This window comes from Coccinella septempunctata, chromosome 9 (assembly GCF_907165205.1).
Source record: "Coccinella septempunctata chromosome 9, icCocSept1.1, whole genome shotgun sequence".
Lineage (NCBI taxonomy): Eukaryota > Metazoa > Arthropoda > Insecta > Coleoptera > Coccinellidae > Coccinella > Coccinella septempunctata.
In genome coordinates this window covers 11,569,934-11,586,362 of record NC_058197.1, presented here as the reverse complement: position 1 = coordinate 11,586,362, position 16,429 = coordinate 11,569,934, and the positions used below count along the sequence as shown (strand labels likewise).

The 16,429-nt window shown below is 34.0% G+C and overlaps 1 long non-coding RNA gene across 1 annotated transcript; it reads left to right on the top strand.

The window, feature by feature from the left end:
• Positions 1-2,388: 2,388 nt before the first annotated feature.
• LOC123320497 lies at positions 2,389-3,169 on the top strand. The gene is made up of 4 exons (XR_006538771.1): positions 2,389-2,446; positions 2,730-2,801; positions 2,911-3,000; positions 3,106-3,169. It is a non-coding gene; the product is annotated as an uncharacterized LOC123320497 (long non-coding RNA).
• The last annotated feature ends 13,260 nt before the right edge of the window (positions 3,170-16,429 follow it).

Here is a 16,429-nt window from a genome sequence, read left to right as displayed (position 1 = left end):
GATCTCAATCCGATTGAGCAGGTTTGGGACAACCTCAATAGAAGGCTGAGAAGTTCAGAGAATCATCCAGCTACTCTTGAGTCCAACTCGGAGAAATCTGGGAAGGATTAGATCAGAACATTTTAAGATCACTCATTTCGAGTATGAACCGTCGTTGCGGAGCTGTAATTATCGCAAGGGGTGGAAATACCAAGTATTAAATCACTTATCAGCATTTCAGTATTTTGAAAATTGTTCATTTCTCTTCTTTCTCATAAGATTCGGTGAAATCCTGAATTTTTCTTCCATTTAATGTGTCTTGTTTCGTTCAAAACCTTCTCGCCAATGCTTTGGAGGACGTTTAGCAAGATGGATAACCTCATTGGCATAATGTCGAATAGTTTAAGAGCACTAGATGTGTTTGTAGCTGAGGGATCCTTCTTTAAATCTGCAGAACTCACTAGAAATAAAAATTCCTACTTCGTTCATTTCTCTACTATATTATCGATCTGCATTTTCAGCCAGGTTGACCAAACTCAATATAAGAGTGCATATGTATATGATGTATTTTTTATTCCTCTAATGTATTATCATGAGTACGACCATTATCACCTTGAGTAGCCTACACAGATGCCCATATAAATTGTGAGTTTTTGACTGGTACAAATATTTTAACAGTAGATTGTTGAGATCAAAAGAAACACTTTTTTTCATTCAATTTTTTGCCATTCGGCCCTGAAAAAAAGATAGAGCCATTTTAAGTTTTCATAATAACCTGTGCTACCCCTTGAAAAACAAACTTCCCTTCAAAATAACAAGCTAAGTCTGTAACACTACACATCTGTGGATCTTTCAAAGAGTTGTATTCAGCCAAAGTATCCAATTTTTCAAATCCCACAGATATTTTTGACCATCGAATTTCTCGAAAAGAATACTTTTATTTTACAAAACGTTGAAATATTCATTCGCTAGCGTTCAAGAGTTGGGTTCTTTGAATTTTTGGTATTTTTATGGTACTTAATGGTCCTAATGAGAAAACAGGAAGACGTGTGTGATATCTTGTGTTCGAAAAAGATTCATCAAATAAATAGAAAACTTTATTCCGAAATTCATTTCATTCGATGAAACCGTTTGGAAATAGAACTAAAAATAACATTTTCTTATGATTTTTCAACAGCCTGTATCTTTGAAACCGAGCTGATTAGGAAAAAACGGTAAATGATAAAAGTGTTTCTTTTAACGTTAAGCATCTGCTGTTAAAATATTTGTACGGGTCAAAGACTGGCCCTCTATACAAGGATAATTTTCGATATAGGTACTCCACATGTCTCAAGATATTTTCCCTCCTTATACTTATACATCTGGCAGTGTCCAGATTTCCCAACAATTAGAAAATTGAATAATATCATATTAATACATTAAAGTTCCCCAGAGTAAATGCGACTTAATATAATTGTGTTTATATACATTGTATACATGGAAACGTAAACACAACTCGTTCCCAAAATACCCTTCAATTCACAGCATTAATAATTTCATTCATTTGTTCATCCAGTCGAAGATATCCAGAATTATCGAAATGAGTGGTGATATAAAAAATCGCTACTATTTTCCACAGCACTTATTGTTCAAAACATGGAAATATGGATTGATTCTTCCCCGATTGAATTACGATCGCTCAAAAAAATTGTTCAGATACGACAGACAGTACATTCGTTTCTTTTTTTGTACGATCCTTTTAATCCTGGATTTTTATTATTTAACACCGTATAATGGAACGATAACGAACCAGTTGAGCGTCTTTGTAGGTACTTGTTACAAGTTCTCCCTTGTTGGCCATACTTGGTTCACTATCTTAGTGATTTACACTGCTGTTGGCACAGTTGAAACGATTGCTAGAAAGGAAAGGATCACAATTGAAGAGGAAAAACGGATTGGAATATACAGCTTTGTAAGAAGAGAAAGAATTGAGAAGTACTGGTTCATATATCTAGCTACTCTTAATGCTTTGTTATTATGTTGTGATTTATTCTTGGTCATGATAACCCTGGACGTAACAATTGTGGGTATAGCTATTGACCACCTTAATTATTTATTGGATATCCAGGTCCAACAACTTTCAGTCACCGTTCAGTACTCTATCTTGCATCACCTTCAAAAAACGAATGAGTATTTAAGGTCTAGTCTTCATAGAGAGAGCAATATGAGGGAGTGTGATAAAGTAATTGACAATTTGAAAATGACAATAGTCAAATTCATGAAGGAATTCAACTGTATAATTTTTGTGAAATGTGGCTACATCTGGAGTAGTATCACAATATTCTTGTTCCTGGGTATGGAGTTGGCAAATAGGAAATTGAATCTCACTTTTTTGTTTTTCGCATGTACGTCAATGACATCATGGGCGGTCATGGAGGTCTCCAAGATTTTATTCACTATTGGTCAGGCTGTTAATATATGTAGACAGGTATGCAACAACTTCCCTAGCTAGATGAGTTCAGACACTATATCAAGCAGGCATCTGTAATTAAGGCCCTTGTGGAGCCTAGTGAACTCATTTTACCAATTTTGTGCCAAGTCGATGGCCTCATTTTAAATCATAATGTTTTATTTTTACTACTTATATCAAAATGCCATCCAGAAAAAGAACCGCGCCTTCTATATGTCCAATATAGATTCCATCATGATCTTTGGAATCGATGGATTGTTTATCGTGAATTTTGCTGACTATTTATCTTTTATTCTTACAGAGTAAACTGGCCGTGGAAAATATTTATGATATACAAACAACAATAGGTCGTAAAAAATTACCTTATAAAAGTGTAAGTGATATTTTCATATTTGAAATAATAAATAAAAGAATTTATCCCAATATAAGAATGAAAAATGTTTAAAAAAGAAGAAACCTATTTTACTTTTCCTCTTCCACAGATGGAATTGTTCCTGTTGAAATCAAAACTGAACGAACTGAAATTTTCTGTCTGTGGCTTCTTTCCCCTTGATTGGACATTGATTTATTCGGTAAGTTCTCCAAGTAACAATATTTCAAATTAGGAAACTATATATTCGAAAATGTTTGGGCTATCTATTAGTATCACAAGTAAAATTCACATGTTTTTTTTACAGATGGTAGCTGGCATAACCACATATTTGGTTTATTTGATTCAATTCAGAGAAATGGAGGGAAGTAGATCCAATGCTCAATGAACTTCAAGAGTGGAGGATATTCTCAGATATTTGAAGAGAAAGAAAAAAATAGAATGTGTAGTATTTCATTATATTCTCATGCAAGTGTCAACTTAAACAATAGACAAAAATCATCTGGCTAAAAATGTATCCTTTGATCATCCTATTGTTCTGTTATAATTTTCGAATATAAGAAATTGTGTTGTAAAACAACGCCAACCAGTTTTCACGTACATATAAAGTCTTCTTCATGACTCTGAAATGGGCAATTACATGTACAGTAGGTGACTGAGGTAGGTGATTATTCAGAATACATACACAAAATAGTGATATAAGATTTGAAACAAAACACAGAAACTAACATGTTACGATAACAATATGAAGAAGGTTACGTGTATTTATATCTATACAAACATCGAATTAATTTAAATCAAGGTGATTCTACGAAATATAACTTCCATTAGGAGAATAATTGAAATGAACACCACTCAATCAAGTGTCCCAATTAATATAATTCTGCCAATGCATTAGTATCAGTGTTTGCAGTTTTCCAAATTTTCGTCTCACATGCCATGCTTCAATTTATAATATTTGAGTATTAGTTTCGAGACATTTTGGCAGTTGCTGGTCTGTAATCAAATAATTCAATTAATATTGTTTGTCTGAGACAGCGTTGTCAATAATTCATTATCTATCATGTATTATCCTTTTCTGATATACCAGTCATTATAAGAAGTTCATTACTAATTTAGTGTCCAGTGGATGTAGAGTGCCTTATATAGAATCCTCATGATGAATTCTATTCTGATACATAAGGAAGAGGGCGATTTGACACGCCTTATGGCTAGAATATTCAAAATATGGAGTTATGCTCAATTGCTACCAGTTATTAAAACGAACAAAAACCGTTTTGAAGTTGAAAGGAAAGATTTCAGGGGACTCATCGCACTCTTTCTGTTTTCGTTCGATATCTATTTGGTCGCAAGTAGTTTTCCAAAAATTAACGCATACAATATGACAAAGTATCTATATTTGATGCTATTCAATGTCTATGGACTTTTAGCTATCCTAACACTCCACTTCGTACAAGATGAAATTGTTGAATCAGTGTCGGAAATTCAGGAGATTCAGAAAACGATCACTTTAAACGGATACCCTACAAAAACCAGGTCCGTACTCCAGAGCATTTACCTGAAGATGGTCGGGGTCCTTTTTGCTAATATCGTCACTGTGGCTGTAGTATTTTATCATAAATATGACAGTAGGTTAGCAAAAGCCTTCTTCTTCACATATCCCGCTCATATTGTGGATATTCAATTCCAGCTGTTTTATTCTTCCTGCTACAGCATCGCGAATCATTTCTTCGATATAGTGTCAAGAAATCCTGAACAAAATACTGATCTCTCTAATTTTATAAGAGTACACCAACTACCTGATAGGATTTATAATCTGTACGTTCAATTCTACGGGCTTTTCAGCAAGCTTATTTTCATGAAAATGATTTTGTTGGCCTTTAATTATCTTCTGTGTGTGTACTCTGTTCTCACAGTGTTTGACAGTAACTTTGTTACCGACAATGGTCTAGCATGGATTCATTTGTTATGTTGGGGTTCTTTGATAGTTTGGACGTGCCTGCACAATATTGGTCTGGCTGAAGGTGCTGCAAGTCAGGTGAGTTTTTTCTGAACACAAATTGAAAGGTTTTTGAACACCCACTTTACAACAACACTATAGGCGGTAAATGAAGGATATATACACGGCCTTCTGTTTATATTTGAAAATTAAGAGTAAAATTGATGGGATGAGGCCAGAAGAAAGGACAATCAATTCGATACCACGCCGACGTTTCGGTTTATTTAAAACCTTCCTCAGGGCTCTGGAAGAGCGATACAAAATTCACATTAATTGAGGAGCTATTATTGTTTTGTCTTGAGTTGAACAATGACAACATAATATGATACAAACTAACAAGAGTCACAACATTTCAGTTAATAACAACAACTATGAAAATAGAAGGCAGATTTGTACGATTTCTGAGGGTGTGAGAGAACAATTCACAAAATAAAAAAAACAATCATTAAATAAACACATAAAAAACACTTTTTGAACATGAAATTACTTACAATATCAACTCGGTCCCTTGTCAACTTTAAATAAAAATTCCAATAACTCAAGCAATTCAGAAACTGAGCGATACATTTATTTCTTCGTATATAAACAAAAATAATATAATCAACATGCCAAGCGTAATATGAACCATCCGTTCAGGTGTCAACCGAAAACACAGATACTTAACATGATATGAAACAAAGAACAAGGACAAGAATGGTCATCGAAATAGAAATGATTTACCTTTTTATTCTCTTCATTTTCTTTACCAAACTATAATATGCGGTGTTTAGCTGCTCTATATCAGTCCTCTTATTTATGGATTTGGGTTCTTGGACAATAGAGATCATTTCGTGAATTAATCTCTTTTTTAAAATACTCTGCTGTCCAAGAACCGTCACATTATCAAAGTCAAAGGTATGCAACTCTTTAAGGGCGGTAAATGTTACTTTACAAACAAGCTGCAATGAACCAAAAGTCACCGTAAAATTTAAACCTTCTGAAGGTTAGAAATATAGAGAAGGCACAGTCACAAAGGGTTTGTATAGTTGTTTCTGCTCCTTTCAAAGCCCCAGTTTCTGTATCATAACACGATAATCTGAAAGGTTAGCTTGAAAACTCTGCAGTGTTCTGGTCTTCTTTCTTATTGCTTGTATATATGTTACAAAAACAATTATATCGAGAGATATTTTCGTCTAATATGAGTTTCTTCGAATTATCTGTTAGTTTCTTCGGCAGCAGGCCTGTAGATGAACTCTGGTTTTGAAATCCTTTTCAATATCTAGTAGCCTGTTGTTTTTAGAATCGAATTGAAAAGAAGTTGAATTGAACATTCTTCCTTTTTCATTTATTTTTCAAATTATTTCATATTATTATCAAATTTGCGCATATAAGATGTTTGACACTCATTAATTATAAAATTTGTCCAATTTTTCAATAAGGTTGGGATCTAGAAATTAAGAGAATCGAAAAAAGTTGATGATTAAAGCTGAAAAATTATTATTTGGGAGAAACATTTCATTTTTCTTCAATTTTGTGTCACCTAAATTCAATCAAATATGTCTAGATTTGACTCAAGATAACAGGTAAAAAAATTATATGCGAAAATACCAAATACATTTAATCTTATATAGGTACTTATTTTTTGTCTTTCCAAATTTGGGAATGAAATTTCAAATTATTGATGTACAAGTTGTAGTTTCGACTTGAAACCTACTCATTAAATATTTTAGAGTTGGACCTGAAATGAGACTTTTTTTGTCTAATGTTAATCGATAGCATCCTGACAAAGAACATACGAATCAGATATCACAAGAATATATGGAGTGGTTCTTAGTTATAATTAACTGAAAAAAATTGAGAAAATTAGTAAATCAGCCTGTATCTTGCTCACAGAAAATGGTAGACCCATAAAATATATTTTTTTAGAAGCACCTCGGTGTCCTCCACCTACCCTGATTGTATGCGTATTTCTCAATGAATCACCCTCTGTATAAAAACATGCCTAATATTTGAGTATTAGTTTTGGGACACTTCCGCAGTTGCTTGTTATTTATAATCAAATAAGTACGGTAAATGAATTAATATTGTCGATGAAGGACAGGATTGTCAATAATCCATTATCCGTCATTCATTATCTTACTGAAACACCAATTGACAGAATGTACTCATTACTAATTTTGTGCCCAGTTGATGGATAGTGGCTTAATTTGAATCGTAATGATGAATTCGATTCTTATACATAAGGAAAAGAGAGATCTCATACGCCTTATGACAAGAATATTCAAAATATGGAGATATGCTCAAATGTTCCCAGTTATCAAAACACACAAAAATCATTTCAATGTCGAAAAGAAATATTTCAGAGTACTCATCGCATTCTTTCTGTTTTCATTCGATATCTATTTGGCTGCAAGATGTTTCCCAAATATGAGCGCATACAATATGGCAAAGTATTTGTATTTGATAAATCTCAATTGCTATGGATTTTTAGCTATCCTCAACCTTCACTTCGTACAACATGAAATTGTAGAATCAGTCTCGGAAATTCAGGAGATCCAAAACACGATCACTTCAAACGGATACCTCACAAAAACCAGGTCCGTACTCCAGAACGTTTACCTGAAGATGATCTGGGTCGTTTTTGCTAATATCCTCACCATGGCTATATCATTTTATTATAAATATGAGAGTAGGGTAGCAAAAGCCTTCTTCTTCACATATCCCGCTCATATTGTGGATATCCAATTCCAGCTGTTTTATTCTTCCTGCTACAGCATCGCAAATCATTTCTCCGATATAGTGTCAAGAAACCCAGAGCAAAATACTGATCTCCCCTATTCTATGAGAGTTTACCAATTTCCTGATAGGATTTCTATTTTTCACGTTAAATTTTACGAGCTCTTTAGCAAGCTTTTTTTCATGAAAATGACTTTGTTGGCCTTCAATTTCCTTCTCTGTTTATACTCTGTTCTTACAATCTTGGACGATAACACTGGTACCAACTATGCTCTAGCATTGATGAATTTTTTCTGTTGGTGTTCTTTGATAGTTTGGACCTGCTTGCATAATATTGATCTTGCTGAAGATGCTGCTAGTCAGGTGAGTTTTTCCTGAACACAGATCAATATCACCTATTCAACAACAACACTCTGACCGGTATAGGTTACTTTACAAGCAATCTCTGCAATGAACTGTAAAAATCAAACCTTATTCCAATGCAAGATTTTGGTTACCTTATCAATATGTTTATGATATTCAGTTGAACTTTTAATATTATTATTCATTTAAAATTGACTCTTAGAGGATTGTTATCTTGCTATGTTTTTTTTTTCATGAATATTTTTTCTTTATCTAGTTTCTCGAGATTGATATAATCTTTTTATTAACACTTTGTTTTGTTTTGTTATATGATGAGAAATGCATCGAAGATGTTCTAGTTTTCAGGTCTTTATAAGAATATAATATATTAAATAAACATAAACGTCGGCACTACATCTAGACAGATTTTATAAATTGAGAAATCTACCTATAGCCTGTAGGTACCTGTATGAAATAGAATTATTACAGATATATCACATTTCTTTGTGGAGAGTCATGTTTTGTAGTTTCGTATAAGAATAGTTGTGAAGTGTTTCCTATAATAATTTATCAGTTTCATCTCACAACTTTCTTACGGTTTTCAGTTGAAAATAAATCATTATTCAAAGGTCACTTCATGCTTCTAAAATAAAGGAGCAATGAGATTTATTCAATTTTGGACTTCATCTTTTATATAGTTAGGTCTACCTAAGTTAAAAACCGGTAACATTAAAGAGCTTCTTTTCCAACTTTTCCACTGGGTTGTGGTCTAGGTCGATTTCTTCGGTTTGAAATATTTTTTTAGTGTATAGCCTGTACAGTAGATACACAAACGGACAATTCACACAGAAAAAATTATCCCATTTCATTTGCCAATCGTCAATCTTTTCCCTGAATAGTCTTCAGTGAATATTCGTTACAGAGAAAACCCCCGGCGATTTCAAGATGTGGAAATACTTTTCTATTTTTTTTTTCCTATATCCTGTGTTGAAGACCATTATTATTTCAACACGAAAAAATTTCTTGACAAAAAAATTTTTGATACACAAACTTTAACTGCTGTAAATAAATAACAATATGGGTTATTCACTATAATTATTGTTTCATTTTTCTTTTATTCTTACAGAGTAAGCTAACCGTGGAAAATATTTATGACAGACAAACAGCAATAGGTCGGAAAAAATTACCCTATAAAAGCGTAAGTGATATTTTCATATCAGAATTAAAAAATATTTGAGAAAAGCCTGATAATTTTTGTATTAGTACGTCCTTTGTCATAATTTCAAAATGTTGCGATTCAAATTTTTTTTTCAACTCGTTTGCAGATGGAATTGTTCCTTTTGAAATCTAAACTGAACGAACTGAAATTTTCTGTCTGTGGTTTCTTCCCCCTTGATTGGACATTGATTTATTCGGTAAGTTCTCGAAGAAAAAAGTTTTCAAATATTTGTTTTGGGCTGTTTATCAGTGGCGTGAAGAATAATTACAATTTTTTTCGCAGATGGTAGCTGCGATAACAACATATTTGGTTTACTTGATCCAGTTCAGGGAAATGGAGCAGAGTAGGATGAACTCCCAATGAATGTCAAGAATGGAGAATATTCTCAGATATCGAGAATGTTGGAAATAAAAAAAAAAATTAGTAATATTTCATTGTATTCGAATAAAAAAATGTTAACTCCAACAATATTAGAAATTCTTTTACTCTAGCTAAAAATGTGTTATTCGTTCATTTCATACTATTCTGATATAATTTTTGGATACTCTCTGTTCTCCAGTTCTCCTAGGATGCAACAATGATATTGGAATGAAAATTTGTAGGAAAAATATGGACACTACAATACTCTTTATTCTACTTGAAGCTGAACATCATGTAGTCATCAAAATACATAAATATAAAATTTAAATGTGAATATCCACAAAACAAAATAAACATTTTTATATATAAAAATGTTCGAATAAATACAAGACACTATATGAAAGAAATAAAAGAATAGTTTTTAAAGAGAAAGAAGATTTAACGGTTGAAACAAAACTACTTTTTCAAAAACAACGCCAAAAAGTTTCCATTTTAATTCAAATTCTTCTTCAGGGCACAGCAGGTGATTATTTATGATGCATATACAAAATAGTGATATAAAATTAGACATTGATGTATATGGACCTAAACTGAGTGCCTCTAAAGTCCTGGGAAGTGAACCCTCTATTTTACAGACCGAGACACTGGCTGTTTACGTATGCGCTCAAGAGTGTCTCAAAATGAACCTCAAAGGGGCCCATATTTATATCACCATCGGACAGTCAGGCCACGCTGAGGTTCCTGGAATCACACTGCCAGGGATCTCTGCTGATCTGGGAGTGCCATAATACCATAAAGCAACTATAGCCAGAGACAATAGTACCTCTGCTATGAGTACCAGGGTATTGTTGTGTTGAATGAATTAAATGGCCAATGAACTTGCAAAAAGAGCATCAAGGTTAATATACAGGTCCAACAATGGGAATTGAACAACATAATAACCCTCTGGAGAAACACTCCTGGACTTACTCAGTCAAAGAAATTCGTGATGATTTCACAGACTGCTGAGAGGACACTGGCGGTACAAACGTTTTTTGTACCCTATGGGAAAGTCAGCAGATGAGATTCGTAGGCTCTGTGGATCAGAAGCAGAAACAGCTAACACATGGTATGCAAGGGTCCAGAGCTGGCTGGCCTAAGAACCATTCATATGTGGAAACTGGTCCTGGATACTCATGAGGTTACAGCCAAGAACCCTCAGGATGTTGTCGGTTTTAGCAACACCATCGACGACCTCCTTGGGTAACTATGAATGAGTAGGGTAGAGAACAAAAGATTTACATGCCACAACGACACCAGTTCAAATAAAAAAAGCACCTCAAAACTGGTAAAACAGTAAAGATCATTCTCCAAATGCATCAGTATCATTGTTTTCCGTTTTTCAAATTCTCGATACATATATGATGTGCCTCAACTCATAATATTTGAGTATTAGTTTCAAGACTATTGGCAGTTGCTGTAGTGTAATCAAACAAGCACCATAATTCAATTAATATTTTCGATGAGGGACTACAATGCCAATATTATTCATTATAAGTCATGCGGAACCTAATAAATGAACACCAACCGTTAAAATAAACTCATTACCAATTTTGATCCGAGTCTATGAATAGTCACTTATTTTGAATCAAAATAATGATGGAGAAAGAAAAAAGAGACCTGACACGCCTTCTGACTAGAATATTTAAAATATGGAGTTATGCTCAAATGTTTCCCGTTATTAAAACACACAAAAATCACTTCAATGTCGAAAGGAAAGATTTCAGAGTACTCATTGCATTCTTATTGTTTTCATTCGATATTTATATGCTCTCAAGATATGTTCCAAATATGAACGCATACAATATGGCAAAGTATCTTTATTTGATAAACTACAATTGCTATGGATTTTTAGCTATCCTCACTCTTCACTCCGTACAATTTGAAATTGTAAAATCAGTCTCAGAAATTCAGGAAATTCAAAATACGATCACTTCAAACGGATACCAAACAAAAACCAGGTCCGTACTCCAGAACGTTCACCTGAAGATGGTTTGGGTCGTTTTTACTAATATTGCCATAACGGCTGTAGCATTTTATTATAAATTTGAGGATAACGTATCGAATGCCTTCTTCCTCACATATCCTGCTCATATTGTGGACGTGCAATTTCAGCTGTTTTATTCTTCGTGCTACAGCATCGCTAATCATTTCTCCGAGGTAGTTTCAAGAAATCCTGAGCAAAATACTGATTCTATTAGAGTGCATCAACTTCATGATAGGATTTCAAATCTGTACGTTAAATTCTATGGGCTCTTCTCCAATCTTGTTTTCATGAAAATGATGTTGTTGTCCTTCAATTTCCTTCTCTGCATATACACTTTTCTTACAATCTTGGAGGAAAACACTGTTACCGACTACGCTCTTGCTTTGATGAATTGTTTCTGTTGGTGTTCTTTGATAGTTTGGACCTGCTTGCACAATATTGATCTGGCTGAAGATGCTGCTAGTCAGGTTAGTTTTTTCTGAATACATACCGAAAGATTTTCGAACATTTGAAGGTGGAAAAATAGAGCAGTCTCAGAGGGTTTGCGTAGCCAACCTCTGTATTAGAAATCCTCTACTCTAATACTAATATGTGCTTTAATAATAGTCTGAAGTTTCCCTGGTCTTCATCCTTCTTTTTGCTCGTATGTTACAAGAGAACACCCTTATTTTATCGTGGAAATTTCAGCTGCAGTTTACAGAAAAATATTTAATTATTTTTTGCGCAATTTGTTGATATTTATGCATTGTCAATGCAGGATTTTGGTTCTCTTATCAATATGTTAATAATATGCAGTTTAATTTCTGGTATAATTATTTATGAAATCGACCTTTTTCAAGATTTTAGTTTTAGATACCTACAAAAAAAAGCTAGAGACATATGAATTCATTTGTATGTGGTAATTTCAAAATAATCGTTATGCACACTGTTTTTTTATTCTTACAGAGTAAGAAGAAGAAGGCTGTCGAAAATTTTCATGACATGCAAACAGCAATTGGTCGTAAAAAATTGCCATATAAAAGTGTAAGTGATGTTTTCATATTTGAACTGAAAGAAATTTGTGTCACTTGCCAGAATTTCTACATGTCCTGATTCAGTCGAGAGACTTGTTTGATGTTTTCACACTTTATCAATAACATTCTATATTTTCCTTCCTTTAAGTAATGCGTTAACAAAAATATTTTTGTGTAACTTGTGAGCTTTTGCTGAACGATAGCAGTCAGCTCACCAAAACCTCAAGCGTTTCACGAAATTTGGCATTCCGTAACTGATTACATAAATAGCTGATAGCTATTATTTTTTCTTCTCGGCAGATGGAATTGTTTCTGTTAAAATCAAAACTGAACGAGCTGAAATTTTCTCTCTGTGGCTTTTTCCCTCTTAATTGGACTTTGATTTATTCGGTAAGTTTTCGAAGGAAAAAGATTTCAAATAACGAAATTATATGTTTGGCCTGCTTATTAGTATCGTAAAGTATAATCACAATTTTTTTTTCGCAGATGGTTGCTGGTATAACAACATATCTGGTTTATTTGATTCAATTCAGAGAAATGGAGCAGAGTAGAGCAAATTCTCAATGAATTTCAAGAATGGACAAGTGTCGAGTTAAATAGAATAGGAAAACTCTTTTTAGTCTAGCCGAGAATATGTTCTTTATTTATTCCATACTGTTTTGATATGATCTGTAGGTTAAATACCTACTATTTGTTCTGCTATGATGAAAAAATGATATTCACATAAAAACAATAACTCTTTAGAAGTGAGAGTGTGAAATTTGAGGTCAAAAAAGTAGACCAGAGTTACGCAATGAATTAAAAGAAAAAACATGTCAACCGAAATTGTGAAAATCGAAAAATTGGAGTATTGAGCCATCATCAAGTAACTGTATTAAAAGGATTAAGCGGTAAGCAGATTTACAAAGATACGCTTAATACCCTTGGTGATCAATGTCCTTCATATGCGTGAAAAATTGGACCGCAAGCTTCAAAAGAGGTAAATTTTTCATTGAAGATGATGACCGATCGGGAAGGCCAGTTTCTGTGTCAATCCCAGAAAATATCGATGCAGTTCATGACATGATTTTATCAGACCGTCGACTTGGGCCGAAACGGATATCTGAAGCACTGAATATTTCATACGAACGCGTTCTCGTCAATTTGGACATGAGAAAAATTGCTGCAAAATGGATCCCCAAATGTTTGACCAAAAGCGTAAAAGAGTAGAAGCATCGCATTCGATCTGTGCTCGATTTGAAAACGATATATACTCCTGAAACCGAATTGTTACTATGGATGAGACTTGGGTACATTTCTACGATCCAGAAACAAAGTAACAATCGATAGAATGGCGACACTCTGGTTCTCCAAGATATTAGAAATTGCGTGCCCAAAAATCTGCTGGAAAAGTTCTTGCTTCAGTTTTGGGATTGCCATGGAGTAATCATTATTGATTTTTTGGATAAGGGTAGAACAACAACCGGAGTTTACTATTCGACATTACTGACCTCTCTACGGGAAAAAAACAGAAGATTAAAGACGCCGAAAGCTATCCAGAGGTATTTTGTTTTTGCAGGACAACGCCCTTGCACACAAATCTCATTGTGCCATGCAAAAAATTCGTGATTTAGGGTTTGAATTAGGTACAAGAACACGCCCCTTATTCACCAGATTTGGCTCCATTCGACTATCATCTCTTTCCCCAACTAAAAAAAGAAGTTTAAAAGGTCTTGAATTTTCTTTCAACGAGGAGGTAATAAAAGCTGTGCAGGTCTGGTTTGCAGTGCAAGAAGAAACATTTTTTTGAAAGGTCTAGAGACGTTACAGGTTCGCTGTAATAAATGTATCCAATCAAGAGGAGAATATGTTGAGTAATAAAATATGTTGACATTGGAATTTTGTTTGGTTCTATAGTAGGCTAAGAATTTTTCAATATGTCCTCTAATACAATAATACATGGTGGCTCTAGGTTTTTGGCCTACCATATGTGAAAATGAATTATTTCAGCCCTAAGAATATGATTGAAATTAATTATCCCTTATGGTGACCGACAAACATGAAACACAAAATTGATTCATTCACTTATCAATCAATTAAATTGATCCAATAATTCAATGGAATGCACTTCAGTGTCTGTCACTCATTGTTCCCTATACGCGAGTTCAATCGACAGTACAAACAAATAATTTTACTATTTCCACTTCTAGTGAACTTGCCTGTTCACATCATTATGATGAACTTCATACTAGCTGAGGAAGAAAAGAGAGATTTAACACGTTTTATCAACAGAATTTTCCAGATATGGGATTACTGTCAATTATTACCGTATCTGAAACTCCACGAAAATCGTTTTGTGCAACAAAGGAGAGATTTCAGGGTAGTTCTCGCTCTTATACTATTTTCTTTCAATATATACATCCTGATAGGGACTTTTCCGAAAATCAGTGTATATGACACTGTCACCCATTTGTTTCTCATCAACCTGAACTGTTACGCATTCTTGGCTGTCCTCATATTACACACTGCTCAAGATGAAATTGTGAAAATCACCTCGGAAATTCAAGATATCCAAAACATGATTACACTGAATGGATTCCGTACAAAAACCAGGTCTGTTTTCCTAAACACTTTCTGGATGTTCAGCATGGTCATAGTCGCCAATGCGTTCAGTTTAGCTGTAACATTCTTTTATTACTCATATGGAGATTATGGTGCAGACTCCTTCTTGTTCACTTACCCTGCCCATCTTGTGGATGTGCAAGTCCAACTCTTGTACTGTTCATGGTACAGCATCGCGAACAATTTCTTCGATGTTGTGTCCAGACACCCCGAACAAAACACTGACCTCCTCAATTCTATGAAACTGTATCGACTTCCTGATAAGATTTGCAACCTGTACGCCAAATACTGTGAGCTTTTCTCCAAGCTGACGTTCATGAGAATTTGGTTATTGGGGGTCAATTTTCTCCTCTGCATATACGCCATGCTCACATTTCTGGAACAGTACAAGTATGATGAATCGCCTGATGGGTATTTATTGGGTTTGGTCAATTGTTTCTGTTGGTGTTCTATGTTAGTTTGGAACTGCCTGCGTAATATTGGTCTACCGGAAGAAGCTTCTAGTAAGGTGAGTATATTCACCTTTGACCAAAAAACCCATTTCCGAATTCTTCGTCGTTTTTGTCGCCTTAAATTCACATCGAATAGAGATACTATGTGCCAGTGACATACAGACCAACTGTACCTACCACCTCATCTTGATGAAAATCTATTCAAACTATCGTATATTTCTAGTTTTTTATTGTTATAGGACAAACTTGCAGTAGGAAATATCCATGATATTCAAATGAGAATTGGACGTAAAAATTTACCTTATAAGAGTGTAAGTATATCTGTAATATATGTCAAAATAGCTAATAATATAGGGCTACTAGCTCTGAACCGCATGTTCGTTCGCTTTATATTTCAGTGTAAAACGCTAATCAAGATATATTTAGAATAATTCAAGCAAAATAGTAAACAGAAAATCAACAAACCTGACTACGAAAAATGAGATCGAAAAGTAATATAGGTACCTATAGATATTGACCTTTTTGAGATAGATGAGCATTTTCAAATGAATGCCGCATATAACAGTCACATTCAATTTTATATTGAGTAATTCATGTCAGTTATTCAGTGTGTCAGTCAAAATCCTTCTTGAGATGAAACATCTTTACTCTGAGAGTTATGAATGTGTTTCCTGCCAGATGGCACTAGGGTGCAATTCTATATCGCAGTGACTACTGGAAATCGAATAAAGAGAGATCATCAATTTGGGTATGAATTATGTTGCTCTGACAAGTTGAAATTAGAACTAAGCATGGTCAACCTACACTTTCTCGGCCAAGTGGTATTTCTGTTTATACTTTTAGTAGGCTAGCTCAATTGATTTTATGTCAACTGATGTTATGTACGAGGATATATTGAAAAATT